We start from the raw sequence: 22416 nt of genomic DNA, 5'->3' as shown, positions 1-22416 counted from the left end.
GAGGCAGAGCAAGACTGTATCAGTTCTCTCTTCCTTTTACTCTAGCCAACTTTAACATGTTTGCGAAGCCTTGGGATGGGAAAGTCGCTTCCCCCAAGAAGAAGGCACTGAAACGTAAGGCACCTGGCAGTTTTCCCTCTGCTGTAGCAGCTGTGAAGCCACGGACTGCCTCTGACGCTGACACAATGGGACCTCCAGCCAAAAAAGCAGCTATGGTAAGGACAGGGGCTAATGCAGAAATGGATCCCTTGTAAAATTTACACCCTCCTCTAGGAGAAAAGATGGAAAACTCAAAAGTTCTACAGGCTTTCTGTTTCCTTTTAAATCCAGTAGCTGCCTACAGAATTCTTGTAGTACCCTTCCATATTTATTAGATTAATGGCACTATTTACTTAGTCCTCTGTGATTCTGTGATTTCTCTGGTGTGGAGGATTTTGTCCATTAATGCTGTGTTCTTAAAAGACACAAGATCATTAGTAACCTCCAAGTGAATATTAACTTTCTTCAGGAGCACCTTGGTTTTGTATTTTGGCTAAGGCTCCGCAATGCCAGAGGAGAAGCAGCATGGAGGAAAAAGCTAGTAAGGAATCTTTTACCCATGAGTCCTAAATGCTGTTTTGCTGCTTTCTAGGCTGTTCCAGCCACGCTGGAGCACGTCCCAGCCACCAGACTTGAAGAAAATCCCCAAAACAGGTGATGACCACAACTTGTTCTTTTTCTCAATCGGTGTATATCCCCAGTGAAACATAAGTTCTGTCACACGTGGGGAAAAAAGGAGGGTTCTGAGATAATTAAAGCCCAAATCCATCAGAGGAATAAGTCACGTGAAATGACTTTCTAGCAGCTAGCAGGAATGCTTAATTAGACTTACTTTCTTTAAATGCTGCAAGTCGGTACAGCTTTCCAGTGACTTCTTGCTCTGTCTGAATACCTAAATGAGGATGAGGTGAAGTTCTCCTACTTCCTCGTGAGGTGATAAATGATGAGTAGTGTCCTCTGCCTTTTGGTCCTCAAGAATGCCACCCGAACAAACATACAAGGTGACAAGAGTGCAGGGAGAGCAGAGGGAAGTGATGGCTGCAGATCAGCTTCCTGTAGTGGGGAGCAAACTCTGCTGAGTGTGCCGTGGGAAAAATGACTAACTTAGCAAACAGATATTTGCAGATGGAGACTTCTTAACATTTTTACAGGAAAATTAAGCAAGGTGGCAAAGTGCCTCTTGCTACAACAATTGAACCATCTTTGCTAGACTCCAGGTGCTCTGGCTTCACAGAGAAACCCCCAAACTGAAAAATGTACCTGCTAATATATTGGGCTCTAAATGTCGCCCTGGGTTAATTGAATAACAATCCCTGGGTAAGATTGAAGTGCAGGAGGGGTTGGCTACGGTTTTAAGAGCCGGTTTGCAGAAAAGGGATTTCCCGTTAAGAAATGGCATATACTGATTGTTCTCTTCCTTGCTCTGCCAAGACCTGAAGCACATCTTGGAAGCCAGGCAGAATCTGTGGAGCCAATGGAGTTCTCAAGCTCGACTTCAGCTTCTTCCCAGCTAGAAGAAGCAAGGACACGCCGGCTGAGTTCCACAGGCAACGCGCCCGTATCTGTAGACGAGGATTTAGAGACGCTACTTTGGGAACTCTCAGACGGCATACTGGAAGCCGAGCTCGACTTGGACCCAGGGAAGGATGAGGATGACCTCCTCCTTGAGCTTTCCAAGATGATTGATGATTGAACTGCATAGTCCTATGGTATATTAAAAAAAAAAAAAAAAACAAAAAAAAAACAACTCTTCTTCTTGTTGGATACCCCGAGGTGATCCTTTTTCTAACTGAGGCTTTGCAATGAGACTTAAAGCACAGTTGGAACTGGTAGAAATTGGCAGGATCTGCACTCAGTTGTCCTAAGTTTCCCTGCTGGTCAGAGTTAAGGTCTTGTGCATGGTTCCGTAACTATAGGTGGCTACCTTTGATATCAAGAGGACAAAGCACTTGTTTCTTTTGGCACAGAAAGATGTCCATCGGCACGCTGTGGTGGCTGTGAATTGACGTAGTGATGGAGCGATGCTCTGAAGGCTTAAACGGAAAGCTTCTTCCTTCCGCCCCCCCTTGGCACAGCTCGATGTTGGGCACATTGTGAAGCCTGGGTGTTCTGATTTCTCGGACAGTTGATACCCAAATCCCGGAGTTACTATGTCAACTCTTGACTTTTATTTGTGTATGCCATTGTTTTGACTGTAATCTTTTCAGATGATGAAGCTGTAGGGGCGGGAGGGAGCAGAATAATTATTCTAGCGTTGTGGACCAAACATGCTGCCAGGAGTGGTGGTGGTGGGGTCAGCCCACCCGGCCTTACTTTCAATTATCAGGGATGATAAAATGGTGTGAAAAGCAGCAGCTCTGCGATACGGCTACGCTACCCCCACTCCCTTCTCTTGTGCTGTACCAAAGTTCCCCCAAGCTTTGGTTGGTGCTTTTTGCTGGTGACAGTAGGACTCCAGGGCGAGTAGTCGGGACTCTCCTGCAGTAACTGGGTCAATTAAGGGTTGGTTTAAGTGCCTCCTGGTTTTTAAAATTGCTCCCCTGAGCTGCTGGCTCTGCTGCCTGCTACAGCAAATGTTCGGGTGCCATCAGCGTCGCACTTGGGCGTGGGCACTGACTCTGCGGAGGAGAGCTGAGGCTCGGGTGTATTGTGTACCCTGCCGCCAGTGATCGTTTTCCCCTAGCAGATCTATTTTGAATTATTTCCCTAAATTTTAGAGGAACTTTAGGCTCTTTGTGCTATGATTTGTGAAGCTGTAGGGGCCCTCAGGCATTTGCTGCTGGCAGAGAAAAACCGCTTGTCGAATTTGTTGTAAATACTTTCTGTTTGGACAACAACGCCTGTGTGTGTGTGTGTGTGTGTGTGTGTGTGTACGTGCGTGCTTTGATGACCCCCTGCGACGCCCCAGCTCCGCGAGGGAAGCTTTGAAGCGGCTCTGGGAAAACCTCTGCGGAAGAAACTGCTGCTGGCGACTTGCGGAAAACGGACTCCACAATCAGTGAGATTGTAAAGTAGGTATGTTTATTCAGCGCTGGGCAGCACGGGAGGTCGTGGGCATGAAGATTGATGACTCTTCCTCGTCACCGCTAGTTGACCTCTTGTCTTTGCACAGACTCAGTTGCTCCTTGGCTCTTGTCCACCTGCAGGACCAGTTTCTCCCAGTTTCTTAAGATAGGCTCGCTCTCTTATTAGGAGACTGACCTTGGTAAGGGGCCCAAGGCTTCTTGCTTTAGTTAATTGGCACAATGCACCATAGTTAGCAAAGACACTAAGTAGCATCCTAGTTTAATGCCGTCAGCGCTCTATCTCTACTTGATAAGATTCTCCTAACTCCCTCTCTCACTGGAGCCCACGCAGCCCTCCGTCCTGCCGAAGGACTTCACGGGGACTTCTGCCGGCTCCGGGTGCCCGCACACAGACAGAAATGGCTTTGAGAGAAAACAATCAGGAGGAGGAGAGCTCAGAGACTGCGGCCGGCTTCGGCCACCTTCCCCTCGCTTTCCCTCTCCGTGTTCAAACCGAGCACTGTTCTGCCGTCAACCTTCGCTGCCTCTGCCCGCGGCGCTGGGCTTTCGCGTGTGCCATTGCTCCTCTACATATTTTATCCTTCCTTTTGTAAGGAATGGTCCAGCAATTCGTGTCACTAAGGGATTTGAAGGGTTAACATCGAGGCCCGGGTCTAGGTGATAAGAGAACAAAGGGGTTTTTAGGGAAAAGTGCTGACTACTGCAGGGGATGTTGCTAGAGTTTCTGAAATCCGGCGCAGAGGCTCCCAAACGAGGAGGAAGGGGGAGATGAAGGACAATTGAAGGACAAAAGCCTGGGAGGAAGACAACCAGCATTCAGCCCGAGCAAGCCCCGAGAGACCACCAGAGACTGGTACGCAGGCGCCCCTGGGAGGGGTTTCGGATTCCGGAAACCAATTCTAATAACCCTGCCTCTTCTCGAAGTAGTAATGAATATGTATTAGCCTGGGAGCATCAAAACCAGCCGCCTTACGTAACAGGTGTGCGTCCTGGGGGAGCAGAGACTCCCGGCGCACCCAGCGCTGCTTGCTTGCCTCTATTCGTTTAATAAATTGTAAACTTTGATTGTAATCCTATTTGGATTTATAACAGCCATTTATAACACTTTTTATATTTGTATTTTATTTAAGGCTGTCTTGCCCCCCTCCCCCCCCCAGCCTCGCTGCTCACCAATAAAGCTGGCGCAGGGACTCCTGCCTGCAACCATAGAGACGCGGTCCTCCCGGCCTGCTAGAGCGGCCCCCCACGCTCCTCCAGCATCCCAGCGTCCCTTGTGCGCTCCCGCCCGGCCTCAGGGGCTTCCGGAGGCGGCCCAGCAGGGGCGGCGGGAGCAGCGAGGCGGCGGCAGCCATGGCGTACCGCGGGCAGGACCAGAAGGTGCAGACGGTGATGGTGCAGCCCATCGTAGCCTTCCTGCGGCCGGGGAGCGACGGGGGAGCGGGTGGGGGGCGGCCCGGGCCTCAGGGGTCTCGGCCCGGACCTTGAGGCCTTGTCCCGGGGCCCTGGGGCCTCGTTGCAGGGTTTGAGGCCTTGTCTTGAGGCCTTGTCCCGGGCCTGGAGCTCTTGTCCCCGTGCTGAGCCCTTCACGCAGTGCCCCAGAACCTCATCTTCCGCTACCTGCAGAGCGTGAGTAGCGCGGGGAGAGGACGGGGAGGGGATGGGGATGGGGATTTGGAGGGGGTGGGGGGAGCGGGGAGGGTCCGGGGATCTCCCTCGCTGAGTTTTCGGCTCCCACCCGTTGCTCGGGGCAGGTTTGTGGGGAATGGAGAGCTGTGCGGCGTGGTGGTGGGTACAAGGAGCTGCTGCGCAGCCCGGCGTTTCCCCCTCGTGTTAACGGGAGTGGGATCGTGCAGCCGGGCGTGCAGGAGTGTTCCCTTGTGACTGGAAACGTGTCCTTCAGCAAACGTGTAGTATTCACCCAGTCATATAAGACTCTAAAATGTCAGACTGTTAATTGAAACTGCCCCTGAGAGTTGCTCCTTGGAGTTTTTGGGAGCTCTAGCGGCTATGGTTAGCGGGTATTTCTGAACACACGAGAGAGAACAAAACTGCTCGCGGTGTTTGTGTTCCAATTTACTCTCCTCCTTCGTTCTGCAGAGCTCGAGGATCCAGGTGTGGCTGAGCAAGTGAACGTGCGGATAGAAGGCTGCATCATCGTGAGTGTCAGCACGACCCCACGTTACATCGTTAGTTTGTTTTCCCTCATTCACAATCCTATTTTTTCTTGTCAAGAAAAACTAGCCCAAGGGAAAAAAGAAATCGTGCTTCTCTAACAATTAGTCTTCGTTGTCCAGCCTGGGTCAGCACAGCTGACGATGGTTCGTGTTGTTGCTGAACTAATTGCCACTGTTGCCGATTTCTAGGGCTTTGACGAGTACGTGAATTTGGCGCTGGACGACGCAGAGGAGATTCACTCCAAGGCAAAATCAAGGAAACAGCTGGGTGTGTCGTGTGTCTGTGCAACCCGAGTGACGCGCGGTCTGAAACCTGCCCGGGTGAGCCTTCTAGGTAGCAGCACTGAGACGTACCAACCGTGTGACGAGCCTTGCTGTTGAAGTTCAGTGAGCAATTCCTGGCTACATCTCTGTCCCTGATGATTTTTGAGCTGCTGATTTTGCTGGATGAAGGAGAATCTGTCCCTGCCTGAGACCAGTTCTGGTCTTTGAAACGTGTAATACCAGGCGGCCTGCACTCTGCATGATGGGCAAAACCCTGCTCAACCACACAAAACACTTTCTGAAAACACGAGATTATTCTCAGGTTCTGGGCTCTCTCTAATCCCCTCTTTCCCTTCTCTTTGCTGCAGGCTGGATCGTGTTAAAAGGGGACAACATCACTCTTCTACAGAGCGTTTCTAAGTAGAATTTGCCATCCTTAGAACAAAGGTGGCTGCCGTGCTGCGGAGTGACTGAGTGCCAGGGGAACGCGGCCCACTGGTAGATAGGAAGTTATTTGTAACTGGGGTTGCATGCTGAGGTCAAAAGTCTTTCCTTTGTGGGAGCGAGTTGTTTGTAGCTTGAAACAATACGTGATGTATTTCACAAATAGCCATTTTTCACATTAACTGTAAATGTAAACCACAAATCTGCCTGTTTTCAGTCTCTTCCTTCTGTGAATGGAGAAGGAGGAGAAATATAGAAGCGTGGGCTTTTCCTTTTGCTGTGGATCTGATAAGTTTCGATAACGCTATGTGCTTTCTTGACCATTACATCTGCGTTATGTGGCCAGGGTGGACTCGTTCAGGGCACAGAAGCCCCACACAGTCCTTGAGCTAGCAGGGTGCTAAGGAGGGTGTTGGAGATTTTGCATACAATTGCAGCCCTTTGTTGCTGCAGTGACAGGTTCCTCAGATTCTTTCTAAACAGGGTTTAGCTTGTTGAGAATCTTTTTGGGAGTGTTTATTGTGGATCAGTCAGTAAAAGTATCTTAGTGGGCCCGTGAGGGATTTGGGGCTGTGGTGCAGTAACCCAGTGTTTACAAGTGTTACTGCTATGCATGCTTGTCCAATAACGTCTCCAGATCAGAGAGTGAGAGCGGGCAACTGGTTTGGATTAAATCTGTCACTTCTTGCTGCTTTGGACAGAGCCTGTAGATTAAACCCTTGTGCTGTTCAATAAGCTGGGGTATCAGATGTGTCGGTTGGGTTTTTATCATTTGATTTATTTTTTTTATCCGTTTGGAGATCTGTCTTTTCTATTTAAGTTTCCCCAAGAGAGCTGAGTTGCTTGATGCATCGACCAAAGAGAAGTTCCCCGGCTGACTTGGGACAGCCAGTCCCCTCGTTTTTCTGATCACAAAAAAAAAAAAAAAAAAAAGAAAAAGAAAAAAATCGAAGAAGAAAAATTTTGACTGTAACTGTAACTCAGAAACTAAGATTACCTAAATGGAGAGAAATGAATTTTGATGCACAGGCTGTGCTAGAAATCTGTTAATCAGCATTCAGTTTTTCAAAACTTCAATTTGTGTATCATCATCATGAAAATTAATAAATTCAAGGTGGGAGATCCTTTCCTGAAAGGGAAGGACAGAAATACGAGTCTTGCTGTGGGGCCTACCCAGCGCAGTTCTGCCATTCCGAGAAGTAATACGTCAGGAGTGTCACAGCAGACGTTCCCAGGAAGAAACCTTTGAGGGGCAGCGTGACACACTTGATTGGCTAAAGCAGCTTCAGCTGGACAGCCTGCTGCCGGGATGGGTAATTCTAAGTTGTGTTCAAGTTGCTGAGTTCCTTTCAGCATGTAGTAAAGATGTAACGTGCCGATGTCGTTTGGGAACAGGAGGCATTACGTGTCACCAGCAGTGGGCACGTAGGGAACAAAACAGTATCTTACGAGGTCCTCCACATCTGCCTTTCATTTTGTCCTTGGTTTGCCAGCTGGAGCTTTCAGGAGGTGAGGAAGGAGGCTGTCCCAGTGAATAGTTCAGGTGTTGCAGGGTATTTGTGATGCAGTGCTTGTAAAATTTACCTGCCCGCATCTCCTGTTACAGGCAGCCCCCCGTGGGCCCTGTGAGATGGGGAGCTGCTGCCCGGGGTTAGGCCCAAGGTGCCCTGTCAGGCCCAGGGCCGCCCTTCCCCTTCCCCTCGCCCTGCCCTTCCCTCCCGCTCCTCAGCCCTTGCTCAGGCCTTTTGGGCCGTCTGGCCGTCCGTCTGTCCATCCATCCGGCCGTCTGGCCGTCCATCTGGCCCTGTGTCCCTCCATCCCACCGCCCTGCCCCGTCCCTGCCGTCTCCCTAGGGAAGCAAAGAGTCCCTGGGCTGCCTTCAGGGGGGAGGTTCTGCTCAGGAAATTAAAGCTTCCCCCTTAACGGGCGCCTTGCGAGTTATTTTGAGTTCCAACCTTCTGCCTTCCTTTCGTAGCAGTGCCTCTGAGGGGTGCGCTGTAAGGTAGCCGTCATCTGGCGCGCTGCTCCTGCGTTTCCCAAAGGAACTGCCTTCGGGATCTGACTAACTCTGGATGCACGCGGTTGTCACCTTAATTTCTCCGTTAGTTTGCTGAAAACAACCCGCTTGGGTGACCTTTGTGTTTGTTTCTTCAAACTTGGATCGAGGAGGTCTCTGTTTCCTTATGTTGATGTTCACGACGAAAGTGCAGAAGGGATGCTTACTGTTGCCCGGGTCAGTCCTGTTGCCAGGATGGGAATGTTTAGCCTACCGGCCCTCTGGTGCTGTTAGGCTGCACTCGGAGTGTGAGCTCTGGGCCTTATTTGGAAAAGACTGCGTTATTTGAGTGTACAAACCCGAGATATTCTGCGGATAGGTGATTCTCAAACCACGTCAGAACCACCGCTGTGACGTGTGCTGGAGTCGGACGCGCGTTTGACTGATCAGGCGGAGCAGGTGAATTGAATTTGTTGCTGGATGGCGAGGTGTTCTGGGGGAAGAGCTAGTCTAAGGAAAACTTCCTCTTACTGCCCCTTCCCATCTCAAATGGCCACTGCCTGGGGAAATTGCTTCTTTATGACATTAACTACAACGTTACAGTGAGGATGAGGAATCATCATTACTCCCATAGTTATTTGCTGCCAGGCCGCAGCGTTGATTTCAGAGATTTAAAAAAAAAAACAACAGGAAAAAGAAAGGAAGTATGTATTCTTTCACATACTCTCTTTTCCCTGAGAGTAAATGTTGTAGCTTCAGCAGTACCCTTCCTCTGGAAACGATTCCCAGTGCCTGCTCAGACACTGGGGAGTAAAATGACAGAACAATGGAGGAGAGCCACCCGATATAAAGAAAGGAAAAAAGGGGTTATGGATGAAGGGAAAGCAACTACATAAAAAATTGGTGCTATCTAAAAATTGGTTAACGGTTTGGGACCTGCAGGTGCTGCCTACACGTGCGTGTGTTGCAGTCGTGCCTGTTGCCACTGCGCAAAATGGAGAGAGCTTCTTTGTCGAATGCAGCATGCTAAAGAATGCGCCATTGCCTGGAAGAAATGCACGGCCTTCCCTCGTGTGGGACTTCTTCCCCATTGATCTGTGGTTTACCTGAAGGTTTACCATAACCTACATAAGTTTCAAAAGCAAGCAAGCAACCAACCAAAAAACAACACCAACATTAAAGAGTGGCAAGGCAGATGCTCATCTGGGGACTCTGACTCATCGGTGACATCACCAAGCAAAGCATTGTGAGCGCTTCGGGTCGGGGCTGCTGTGGCGAGCCTCGCAGCCGGGAGGGAGAGCGGGTACGGTTCGCCTCTGGCGGGTCTGTGTCAGCCCTCTGCCCTGGTGGCTTCGTTAGCAGTGAGAGTTTGACTGCTGTGTTCCCAGCTTTCGCTTCTGCACCGACCGTGTGGCAGAGCCCGCAAGCTGCTTCCTCAGCTGGAAGAGGAAGAGGAGTGACCTCAACTGTGCCGAGGTAAAGCAGAACCGTTGAAAAGATTTGTCAAAGATGCGGCTGGTACCAGCGCAGCCGCTGCAGCTGCAGCAGGTCCTGGAGCATTGGAGAAGATAGAGAGGGGTTTCTTCGTGAAAAGAATGCTGTGAAAGTGTTTTCACGCCAGAAATTAGGAGAAGCGCCTCTGTTGTTTGGATATCCTCTATTGACCTGGCACACGGGCATTACAGCATACCTGGCACACTCTTTGTATTGTTTGTAAAAGAAAAAAAAAAAAAAGTGTTTTAGGGCAGGCCAAAAACCTGCCTTGGCACTTCCACATCGCAGCAGTGCTTGCAGGCCGTGCATCCTGGATGCCAGGCAAGGATCTAAATCCGATGGTGCTGTTGGTAACGTGAAGTTCAGGAAGCACTTCTGGGTTTTTCTGCTCTTCCATGTGAATTTTTGCCCTGTGAAGGTGGTGTACTGAGCTCTTTTCTTACCAACAAATAGGTTTAAAAGCAGTTACAGCAAGGATGAGCTGTGTTAGCAGGAGGCTCTTCTGTGCTTTGACCATGGGAAGATGAATGGTTTACCTATGCACCGTTAAATATAATTTGACACCTAGCACACAACACTTGCAGCCTGTGGGGTGCTTTAACAAGCAGGTAAATCAGCGGAGACTGTTTTGCAGCAAGGCTGATGCTGGGTGATTAAAAAGCAGGGTCACAACAAGGAGAAAAAAAAAAAAAAAAAGCTTTGGAGATCTTTTTTAAAATGAGACTGCTTTTTATGGCATTTAGGGCTGTGAGGTATCCTTGGTTTTTGCTTTCTTCCCATTCCTTAGACCAGATCCATTCATATCCTGAACAGCGTTCTGGGTCTGTTCAGGAAAATGGAAGGCAACAAGCAAAATGATGAGCTCCTTGGGCATTCAAAAGAGCTCAGTCTGGGAAAGATTTCAAGTCCAACTTCCATGCTAAGGAGCACCAGTAATTTTTAGAAGTAGATGCAGAGGAATCTGCATGGCACTAAGTGTGTTTCTGAAGGTGCTAAAGGTCAGAAGTGACGATTCCTCTCAATACTAAAGAAGAGAAGGAAACCTTGCACTTAACTACTGTTTTTATTCCCTTTGTCAAGCAGTCAAAACCAACAACTAATACGGGAACCCAACTTTTCCCCTCTTTACTTTAGATTTGGGAAAATTCCCTGCCAAAATAATACTTCCTGGAAAATTCACTAGTGTTTGTGTGAGTAAAAGGTTCCAACCTTTTATTATTAATTTGTAAGAACTATTTCATCCGCTTTTGTCCAGAAGAGTCAGAAATAATTTGCACAGAAATGTGCAGCATTTTAATGAAAGGCTTCAGAATCACTCTAATTTGAACTTTATCTGGTCTGGTTGCAGGTTTTATGACATTTAGTGTCTTAAAAAAAAAATCAAAATATCTGACTTCACATCAGAAAAAAAAAACCTGCTTGTGGCTAAATAAAATCTGTTGCAGCTCTGGTCATTGAAAAATCATTGGCTGTTAAATTGGACCTAAGTCATCTTTTCTAACCTTTCATGATCTTGCAGCAATGGATGATGATGGATATATGGATTAGGGAACAGCACGTGATGGCAAACCTGTGGTATTTGCTACAGCGCAGAAAGAAAACAAATTGCTTCCAAAAAATCAAACTAATTCAAAATTCTTGGTATCATGCAGCCATGCCACTGGCAAAGTGAGCATTGCCCTGCCTCTCAAAGCTTGCTGTATCCTTGATCTGCTGTCTTGCTGCTGTTAATTGATTGCAACTCTACGTGTCTGATCAGGGCTACGAGTTGTTCTCGATATGGATACCATACGACATATACTGTGCACGCTTGTGTGTATAGATATGTTTATCCTGTATGCATGTACATATTTGATCTGGATAGGCTGGAGCGATGGGCTGAGGTCAACTGTATGAAGATCAACAAGGCCAAGTGCCGGGTCCTGCACCTGGGGCGCAACAACCCCAAGCAGAGCTACAGGCTGGGAGATGAGTGGCTGGAAAGCTGCCTGGCCGAGAAGGACCTGGGAGTGTTGGTTGACAGTCGGCTGAATATGAGCCAGCAGTGTGCCCAGGTGGCCAAGAAGGCCAACAGCATCCTGGCCTGTATAAGAAGCAGTGTGGCCAGCAGGTCTAGGGAAGTGATTGTCCCCCTGTACTCGGCTCTGGTGAGGCCGCACCTTGAGTACTGTGTTCAGTTTTGGGCCCCTCGCTACAGGAAGGACATGGACGTGCTCGAGCGAGTCCAGAGAAGGGCGACCAAGCTGGTGAGGGGTCTGGAGAACAAGTCTTACGAGGAGCGGCTGAGGGAGCTGGGCTTGTTCAGCCTGGAGAAGAGGAGGCTCAGGGGCGACCTTATCGCTCTCTACAGTTACCTTAAAGGAGGCTGTAAAGAGGTGGGGGTTGGTCTGTTCTCCTACGTGCCTGGTGACAGGACGAGGGGGAATGGGCGAAAGTTGCGACAGGGGAGTTTTAGGTTGGATGTTAGGAAGTACTTCTTTACCGAAAGGGTTATTAAGCATTGGAACGGGCTGCCCAGGGAGGTGGTGGAGTCACCATCCCTGGAGGTCTTTAAAAGACGTTTAGATGTAGAGCTTAGCGATATGGTTTAGTGGAGTACTTAGTGTTAGGTCGGAGGTTGGACTCGATGATCTTGAGGTCTCTTCCAACCTAGAAATCCGTGATACTGTGTGATACATATGTATGCATATTTGTGTGCTGGCCCCCAGATCACTCATGGTATAAAGCATTGGCCTCGAAGGCATACTCATCAAAATATTTGGTAGATCCTCCATTTTTTTCTAGTTCCCTCAAAATGAGAGAGTTTTTACGCGCTCTCTGTGTCAAAAAGGCAAAACTTCTGATTTCCACTGTCGCTCTCGCTAACTTTCTATCACTCACTCCTCGTGTGTGTGTCTAAACACATATGTGTGTATGCGTATGCACATTTGTGTATTTCTGTGCACTGGTGTGTTTTTTGCTGTACAGGTAATAAAGACGGGGAAAGGTTTTAGTGTTTTCTTAATAGGTGAAGAAATCTTGAAGACCAGAGATTGGAACATACTGAATTTTGAATTAAAAAAAAAAAAAAAAAAGTCAAATTTTCTGGCTGTGGAAGATGGAGCCTCATTTTTGCAGCCACTTTGAATCACGAGTTCATCTCTAAATGCACTGGGTTTTTTTGTTTTTGTTTTGTTTTGTGGTGTTTTTTTTTTTGGTTTTTATTTTTTGAAGAGCTAACTAACCCTGGCTGTCTCCAGTCTGAGAGAGTGTTCAGATGGACTTGCTTCCTCCATTAGTTATAAGCTGTTTAAAAGCACATCCTATGTTTGAATTGTGGATGAGAGGCTCCCTTGGCAAAGTGAGGAGGCAAATTCTTCCTACCCCTTTATCATTAATTCACGGATTCAGTGTTGGTTCGGCCTCCAGGAGAAGTTAACTGGAAGTCTTTGAAGATCGATAACTTTGCTGAGGTTGTCCAGGTAGGTGAACTCGAAGACCCACAGTGACTGGAACGTGCTATTTAATGCGTCATACTGCGTTCTGTAGAAGTTACTCGTAGCCATAGTTGATCATTGCCTTGCATGTATGATCAGGTGGTTTTTGAAGAAGTGACTCCCTTTTCAGGCTTCCGGATGTGCTCCAAGGCATATTATTGAGGACGTGGAAGAGAACACTTGCTGACAAAGCTCCTGGCAGCTTTACAGAACTTTAGTTTAATATTGTGTTAGTTCCCGTAACAGCTGATTTCAAGGCATTGCTCTCCTCAAGAGACTAATTTGATGAACAGAAGAAAGCTGGAAAAATGCTTGTTACTCATTATTTTTCACTTGTTGGTACTTTGTTTAGGGTTACTTTTAAAAAGAAGATTTCACTGATCACAAGCCAGTGGAAGACTTTCAGCCCAAGCAAGGGTGAAGACAGCTCTCTCCAAGAGCAGAGGAAGTCCCTGTGGAGAGAACCCGAGCTTGTTATCAGAACTTGTCGGCATGTCTAAACAAGGAGACGATTGCTACTTCTATTTCTATTCTACCTGTACCAAGGTATGGCTGGGTTTCTTTTGCTTTGCTTTGCTTTGTTTTTTTGTTGTTTTTTTTTTTTTTTTTTCTTTTTTTTCAGGAAGGGGTAGAGTAGGAGGAGGAGGCACACTGGTCTTTGGTTAACGTGATAACCAGATAGATTCTGAATTCAATCGTAGCAACCTGAGGCAGTAGCATGGACGTTTTTGAGGCTGTACTATATTTTCCTTGTTGGTTTCCTTTTGGTTACAGGGAGACAACTGTTCCTTCCGCCACTGTGAAGCTGCTCTGGGGAACGAGACAGTCTGCACGCTGTGGCAGGAGGGTCGTTGTTTCAGGAATGTCTGCCGATTCAGACACATGGAAATCGATGTGAGTGCCTAAAGATGTGTTCTCAAAATAAATCAACAAAAGCATTTTTCAGTGCTGTAGGTGTGCTGATTGTGCTTTTGCAGGACAGAGTCCTTTGCTTTGGAATTACACTGGTTTCTGTTAGCAGGGGAGGGGGTGGGAGGAAGGAGAGGGAAATAAAATCAATGCCTTAGGTATGTCTTAGCAAGATTTTCTTTTATTAGACGCCGACAGTATTTTCTCAACAGATGCAGAATAACCGCTAACTAGACTGCTAAAACCTGCTGGAGCAGGGGGGTAATAAACAGGCTGTACTAGCCTCCTGAGAGCAGGCTTGATAATGATCTATCAGGTCTCTTGTGTCCCGGAGTCCTTCAGATAATGCTGTTCTAGCTGCCTGGGCTAGGAAGCAGTGGGGAAAGTTAAAGGTGCAGAAGAACGAAGTCTCCGAGAAGTAGTTCTGGATAGAGTTAACGTAGGCAATTTAAGATGTTCTTTTTCCCTCTGAATAATCCTAGTATAATCCTGGGTGTATTAGTTTAACCCACCCTAAACTGATGTCTGAGAGTGCCTGTCTTCTCAAACTGAATGATGACAAGGCTAAACGTGCATAGTGGTTACAGCTTCTGCAAACTTTGTGAATATGCCCGGAAATACTATACTTCCGTGATAAACTGACCTTTGGAATGATGTTTCAGCACTGTATTGTGACAGCCCTATCGCTGTCGTGACCTGGAACTGTGCATCTCTTTGCAAACCTTAGGTGCATGTTATCACGAGCTTGTCTTTCTTTCTGTCTTCAGAAAAAGCGCGCTGAGATTCCCTGCTACTGGGAGAAGCAGCCAGTAGGCTGTCAGAAAGCCAACTGTGCTTTTCATCACGCAAAGGGACGTTACATCGATGGCGTCTTCTTACCACCAAGCAAGAGTGAGTTTAGGTCCTTTTTCTTTAAGTATTGAAGAATTAATTTTGCATATTACTTAGTGGGTGCCAATAGTGTAGGAGACATCAGGTAACCGTTCATTTGTGAGTGCAGGAAAAGGTCTGCAGTCCTAGGTGGTCAGCTAAACCGAGTGTACTGCTGCTGTACTGCTGGTATTTGTTTTCTGCTTTCATGCTCAGCTTCTCTCTGCTTTGTGTGATATTTGCCTTGCAGTTTGCTTTCTGTTGTTTCGTCTTCTGCTGGGTGGCAGGGAGATGTGTTGTTGTTTGAAGGCAAGTCATTGTTCACGGTGTAAACAGTGGCGGGATGGGCAAAAGGAGATGCTGCATTCATTGCCTGTGCAGGTTATCTGCCTTAGCTACCATCTTCGTGCATTGTGGTCAAAGTTTTAAACTGCCATATTACTGATGATCCTCCTCTTCCTCTAGCTACACTGCCAAGTCCGCCTGAGTCCGCGGACGATGATTTGAAAGTGGCTCAGATGTCACTGCAGCAAAACAAACTTTCTGTCCAGTCCAATCCCTCTCCATAGCTAAGGCGGGTGATGAAAGTGGAAAACTCGGAAAATGTCCCAAGCCCTACACACCCTCCAGTTGTAATCAATGCTGCAGATGATGATGAAGATGATGATGGTGAGCATGGTTTGGTTCCTGGAAGGAATTTGTGCTGTAAATGATTGTGTAAGTCTTTGGTTCTTGGAAGGAATTTGTGCTGTAAATGAATGTATAAATCACAGATGACCTGAGGTCTGACTAGCGATAGGGCAGGCAGTCCGCTCAGGTCACTGGTGGCTTTGTCTGGCAGTCAGTGGACAGAACCTGAAATGTTGGAGGAAAGCTTAGAACCACTCTTGGCTTTAGCTGGTCTGTTGTGTAAAGCTCTATGTGAAACTAGGAAGGAAATTCCTTTTTTTTTGTCTGAAGAGTAATATGTTGTGTAGTAGTTAAAGCTGCAGAGAGAATCTAGAGTCCTAGATGTTTTGTCCTAGGGTAGTCTACTTACGAGTTCATCAGGTCAGTGTAGCTGTATTAAAAAAAAAAAAAAAACAAAAAAAAACCAACTTTTTTATAGGAACCATGGACTGAAGTGTCATTGCATGAGCTACATAATCACGAACAATCTGGCCTATGCATAACTGAATAGATTTTTCCCCTTCAGACCAGCTTTCTGCGGAAGGAGAAGAAACTAAAACTCCCGTCCAGCAACCAGCTGAGGAAGGCCAAAATGGATTACGGATGATTTCCACTCGGAAAGCCAGTGCTACTACTGCTAAACAAGGTATTCCAGCACCTGTAGTAGGATAAATCGGCAGGATAACTTGACAATTAACTCAAAAGCAATGTGGCGTAAAAACACAACAGAATGTAGGGGTGCTGAATGGACTCGGTTATTTCCATGATCTCATTTCTCCCTGATACCATCATGTGCCCATTGGGTCAGAAAGTTGAACTGCTTTTCTTTCCTTTTGGAGAACAAAACAGGGTCACAGCATGGAGTTTAAATGGCTGCACGTGCAGCCTGGCAACCACTGTTGAAAGCCATATCTAACGATAGAGGGATCTAATATCACGTAAATGGATTAAAATTAAAACTACAGTTTTTACCCTGAAGGGTGAAAGGAGGGGCAAAATGCCATTGATTCTATGGTTGTTTCACTTGTGAGGAGTGTTGACAGGCTTTATTCTAAATACTTCTGAAAGTTCCTGAGCACTAAGAAGCCTGAGGATCTGTGATCCTCAGTGAGTGCCTCTAAGCCTTAGTCTCATTAACTGTTTTCTGTTTTCAGAGGACGGTCTGAATTTTGGAATAAAAACACTTGAAGAAATCAAATTGCAGAAAATGAAGGAAAAAACTAAGAGACACGGTGGTGAGTTAATATTCCCTGCTTCCTTACCCGGTTCACCTTCATCCTGTGTGATGATTTTTCTTTCAAAAAAAACCTCTTCCAGTAATACCGGGTAGCTGGCTATGCTTTGGTGAATCCAACTATTTTGCCAAAGAAGTGAAATTTGATTGGCTTCAGAATGGCAGGTGATGGTGGCTGGGAGCTGCTTGAGGGATAGACTTCCATGTTTAGCTGGGGGCATCGAGCAACCTGATTCTCAGCCAGCTGGTATTCTAGATGGGAATTCCAAGGGCAACCAGAGGCAAACTAGTCACCTCTCTTATTTGCATGCTCTGGTCACTGTATGTTTGACAGTAATGAATAATTAAAGTTTTTTGTTCTTCGTGATAGTTTTTTCTGTTTGGTAAACTTCCTTATGTTTTGCTTGCTCTGAGCAGAAGGTCCTTCAAGATCTTCTCTTCCTCCCGTCGATTCTATGATTTTTCCTGCTCCGGAAAAGGAAAATGTCCGGACAGTGGTGAGAACTGTGACACTGTCTACAGAGGAAGGTAATAATTCATGCTTTTGTTTTGATTTCATTACTCCTAAACTGGAAGGTTAAGCAAGAAGGAAGGCAATTCACCCCTGTTAGCCTCCTGGTGCTGCCGCCTTCTGTTCAAAACATGCTTTTATGCTGAAAGTCCCTGGTTGTACTGGAAAGCTTTGGTGCTCAGGTTAAGTGCAGTAGCAGGAGAAAGAAAAAAATGTGTCAGTATGCAAATAGGGGGATAACTGAAAAACAGGAGAGTAACGAGAAGAAAGAGCTCTAGAGGACAGTGCTATGTAAGAAGCAATTTCTGAAGCTTTAAAGAGGCTGACAGTGGCACGTGTGGACAGTAGTGCGATAGGAGTCTGTGTATAAATTATATTGTTTAGAGTTGTGCAAATTCCTTTGAAAGGGAAAGAAGTGAAGAAGAACTTCTACTCATAGACATTCACCTTAGAAAGGAATATTTCTCAGCATTTGTACCTAATAATATTCTGCTTGCTTATGCAGCTCTGTTCTGCACAAAGTATAGCTGTCAAGCAGACTCAGATTCATTCTCGACTACATTCAGCTGGAATTTGAGGCAAACACTGAGACTATGGATACTTTTTCTAAGTTAATTATAGTTGAAATATGAGTTTGTGTGGTTTAGCTGTCAAAACAGTGCCTTGCTGGGTTTTTTTTGGACATGGGCTAACAGTATACTATTTCTATTGGCTACTGGTTTCTATGAAATAGAAAAATTTTACTTTTGTTTTAGGGGAGGAACCTGTGGTTCGACTAGATCTTGCTGAGAAACAAGGAAAACGGAAAGCCTCCGTGGGTAAGAACTTTTTATGAGCTGTTATTTAGGTGCCGCCTTCTCTATATGACTGCATTGAAGAGTATTTTTGACGTATGAGAGGAAAATGCGTTGCAGTGGAGATCTGTGTTGACTGCAGAAATGGCAAAAAAACCATTTAGCAGCTGAAAGGCAATTTTATGAAAATATGCTTGAAAAATAGAAGCTTGTGGTTGACTGTTCTCAAATCTTCCTGCAAAGAAATGTTCTTAAAATATTCCTTGTTTTCTCTGTCTGAAGCTGATGTAAGCGCCCTTCCGGTGAAGCGCAGCCTTGCTGAAAGGCTGGGGAAGAAGGTGGAGGTTCCGGGAAATGCTGACAAAGCACCAAAGAGAGGTACAGCTACTAAACAGGCATCTGGATGTGATTCACGGGTTTTGTAGTTAGGCTTTCTGTTTGTCCTTTTCCTGCGATGTTTCTTTTTGCATGTTGGCTGAGGTCTTAATCACCGGGATTCAAAGTTACCTTTCCTGCCTTGTTTTTGAATGTGAACACAAAGTTGACGTTTATGCAGCCTCCCTAATTTGGTCTTTTTCTGTTTTGCAGTTCAAGTTCCCAAGTCTGTGAAGGAGAGGCTAGGATTACCTTCTCAACGGACTAGTACTGCGAAAGGTAACAACTGGCTATTAAATATACTTTCTCCTTCTTCCTTTCCGTGAACTTAGACCGTTTTCATACAGCCCTAAAAAGGAATTCAAATGAAAACAAAGAACTGATTCCTCTTGCTCGAGTGCTGAAGCTCTTCTGACAGCCACTATCAGAAATCTGGCTCTAGGTGTGTGTTTATTTTCCGCTTGTGCCTTGTCAAGGTTTTAAGCTGCTTCTGTGAACCATCATATACAATTAGAATAGAGCCACTGCCGGGAGCAGGAATTTGAAATGCAGTCTGAAAAAGTAATCAAGTAAACTAGCATTTCTGTGTAGCAACTCTCTCTGGATAGGGCTGGTCTTCAAAATACAACAAGTGGCTCAGAGGAGGAGGAGAATGTTAGGCTATTGTCCTAAGATGCGTTATTGGGAACGCTCAGGCTTAGTTTTCCTTAGTACTGTGACAAATTTTGGAGACTTAAACTATTGTTGGACTCTCTTTAAATGTTGGCGCTTCTCATTTCTTGATGATGACAGGGAAGGCTGCTAAGCCAAAGGGAGAGGTCCATGTGAAAACACTGGAGGAAATCCGTCGTGAGAGAGCTCTTCAGAGACGAGAATGTCAAGCCAAAGCCCAGGCTGAATGGCATGGTAAAACCAAAGATCCCAGCGCAGGGGCAAAAATTGAGGGTGAGCCCAAGAAGCAGAGCGTGCTCACTCTTTCCGGGCCCAGCAAAGTGCAGTCGAAGGAGCCGGCAGGTAAAGCCAAGCCAGAAGGAGAAGTGCGTGTTAAAACCCTGGAAGAAATAAAGCGCGAGAAAGCTCTGCGGATGCAGCAGAGTGGAGAAAATGTGCCAGCTCCCCCAGCACAACCTGGACCTGCCCCAGCCGGGCAGAAATCGTTATGGAACACAAAGCTATCAGGTAATAAGATGCTTTAATACCTGCCCCGGTGAGGTGCTTCCCATATTGAGCAAGTTCCGTTTGCTCAGGATCTGCTTTGCTTTTTCCTTCAATGCAGAGGATAAAAGAGTTTAAGGCTGCAAAGTTCAAAGGCAAAGAAGGGCCAGAACATGCAACCATGTCTGTTTTCGTTAATTACGTGATGGTATTCTGTATTTCCCACTAGAAAATTAACACATTGAGGGGCTTTTTAGTCTAATTTTGGTATTCTGTTTTTTTCTGCCATCTGTTTATGGTATGAAGTCCTCCCTGCGTTGAGTTCAAGTTCACCTTCCTCTTTGGCATGTGTTGCTTAACTTGACACGTGTATGTGTTTGTAAAGCATGCTTCAGCGTCTTAATGTGGGGGGCCAGTTTCTGTCAAAAATGACAGAGGATCAAAGGCCTCGTTGTTAAGATTATATCAACTTTGTAAAATGAGATTGTGTGAGGGAGATAAGGAGGGCTTAAAGGCTGCATGCACTGCACATTGTAGCCTTTCTCTCTGTCTCATGGGACACGAGGAAATAAACACACAAAGAAAACAAGTACCCAGCTTTCTTTCGTTTCTTCTCCTGCCAGCCAGATGTTAGGTCAGGAATGGGAGACTAGAATATGACTCTACAAATTTGGATTTTGTAGAACAACTTAATAGATTTTGTGGGACATCACTGCAGGGGAGAGGAAGCTGGTACAACAGTTGCATACACTCTCTTGTCTTACTATACCTGCTGCTTTTCCTTTCCTAGAGGGAGCAAGACTTTAAATACAAAAGCTGTCAACATTTGTGAATCTTACTAGACTTCATACAACGTCTTAGAGTATTGCTTGCACTTGGGATCGCTCTGTGTCTGAGTTTCCCTCGTCCTGGATTATGATTTACTGTAGCTATTCAGTTCCTTTGTTCCTTTGTATGGATTGTTGGTAGACGGAGTTTACTATGTGGAAGATATTGCTGAGAATCCAGGCAATGGCAGTGTAATTCTGCTGGCCAAATACAGTTAACTGTGTAGACGGGCCGTGGAAATGAGGAAGAGAACGTGGATTTTTCATGAGGCAGAGCAAGACTGTATCAGTTCTCTCTTCCTTTTACTCTAGCCAACTTTAACATGTTTGCGAAGCCTTGGGATGGGAAAGTCGCTTCCCCCAAGAAGAAGGCACTGAAACGTAAGGCACCTGGCAGTTTTCCCTCTGCTGTAGCAGCTGTGAAGCCACGGACTGCCTCTGACGCTGACACAATGGGACCTCCAGCCAAAAAAGCAGCTATGGTAAGGACAGGGGCTAATGCAGAAATGGATCCCTTGTAAAATTTACACCCTCCTCTAGGAGAAAAGATGGAAAACTCAAAAGTTCTACAGGCTTTCTGTTTCCTTTTAAATCCAGTAGCTGCCTACAGAATTCTTGTAGTACCCTTCCATATTTATTAGATTAATGGCACTATTTACTTAGTCCTCTGTGATTCTGTGATTTCTCTGGTGTGGAGGATTTTGTCCATTAATGCTGTGTTCTTAAAAGACACAAGATCATTAGTAACCTCCAAGTGAATATTAACTTTCTTCAGGAGCACCTTGGTTTTGTATTTTGGCTAAGGCTCCGCAATGCCAGAGGAGAAGCAGCATGGAGGAAAAAGCTAGTAAGGAATCTTTTACCCATGAGTCCTAAATGCTGTTTTGCTGCTTTCTAGGCTGTTCCAGCCACGCTGGAGCACGTCCCAGCCACCAGACTTGAAGAAAATCCCCAAAACAGGTGATGACCACAACTTGTTCTTTTTCTCAATCGGTGTATATCCCCAGTGAAACATAAGTTCTGTCACACGTGGGGAAAAAAGGAGGGTTCTGAGATAATTAAAGCCCAAATCCATCAGAGGAATAAGTCACGTGAAATGACTTTCTAGCAGCTAGCAGGAATGCTTAATTAGACTTACTTTCTTTAAATGCTGCAAGTCGGTACAGCTTTCCAGTGACTTCTTGCTCTGTCTGAATACCTAAATGAGGATGAGGTGAAGTTCTCCTACTTCCTCGTGAGGTGATAAATGATGAGTAGTGTCCTCTGCCTTTTGGTCCTCAAGAATGCCACCCGAACAAACATACAAGGTGACAAGAGTGCAGGGAGAGCAGAGGGAAGTGATGGCTGCAGATCAGCTTCCTGTAGTGGGGAGCAAACTCTGCTGAGTGTGCCGTGGGAAAAATGACTAACTTAGCAAACAGATATTTGCAGATGGAGACTTCTTAACATTTTTACAGGAAAATTAAGCAAGGTGGCAAAGTGCCTCTTGCTACAACAATTGAACCATCTTTGCTAGACTCCAGGTGCTCTGGCTTCACAGAGAAACCCCCAAACTGAAAAATGTACCTGCTAATATATTGGGCTCTAAATGTCGCCCTGGGTTAATTGAATAACAATCCCTGGGTAAGATTGAAGTGCAGGAGGGGTTGGCTACGGTTTTAAGAGCCGGTTTGCAGAAAAGGGATTTCCCGTTAAGAAATGGCATATACTGATTGTTCTCTTCCTTGCTCTGCCAAGACCTGAAGCACATCTTGGAAGCCAGGCAGAATCTGTGGAGCCAATGGAGTTCTCAAGCTCGACTTCAGCTTCTTCCCAGCTAGAAGAAGCAAGGACACGCCGGCTGAGTTCCACAGGCAACGCGCCCGTATCTGTAGACGAGGATTTAGAGACGCTACTTTGGGAACTCTCAGACGGCATACTGGAAGCCGAGCTCGACTTGGACCCAGGGAAGGATGAGGATGACCTCCTCCTTGAGCTTTCCAAGATGATTGATGATTGAACTGCATAGTCCTATGGTATATTAAAAAAAAAAAAAAAAAACAAAAAAAAAACAACTCTTCTTCTTGTTGGATACCCCGAGGTGATCCTTTTTCTAACTGAGGCTTTGCAATGAGACTTAAAGCACAGTTGGAACTGGTAGAAATTGGCAGGATCTGCAC

The 22416-nt window shown here is 46.2% G+C and overlaps 1 pseudogene across 1 annotated transcript; it reads left to right on the top strand.

Annotated features, from left to right (window-relative positions):
* The first annotated feature begins 13405 nt into the window (after nt 1–13405).
* On the top strand, nt 13406–19454 carry LOC310891652 (zinc finger CCCH domain-containing protein 11A-like; annotated as a pseudogene). Its single transcript has 11 exons — nt 13406–13459; nt 13688–13807; nt 14590–14713; nt 15158–15361; nt 15888–16007; nt 16516–16596; nt 17013–17123; nt 17862–17924; nt 18183–18278; nt 18489–18554; nt 19068–19454. The product of its transcript is annotated as a zinc finger CCCH domain-containing protein 11A-like (transcript).
* Nucleotides 19455–22416: the final 2962 nt, after the last annotated feature.

The sequence above is a fragment of the Anser anser genome (genome assembly GCF_964211835.1).
Source record: "Anser anser genome assembly, contig: HAP1_SCAFFOLD_278, whole genome shotgun sequence".
Taxonomy (NCBI): Eukaryota; Metazoa; Chordata; class Aves; order Anseriformes; family Anatidae; genus Anser; species Anser anser.
The sequence above is the reverse complement of the archived record's forward strand: the minus strand, read 5'-3'. Positions and strand labels throughout refer to the sequence as shown.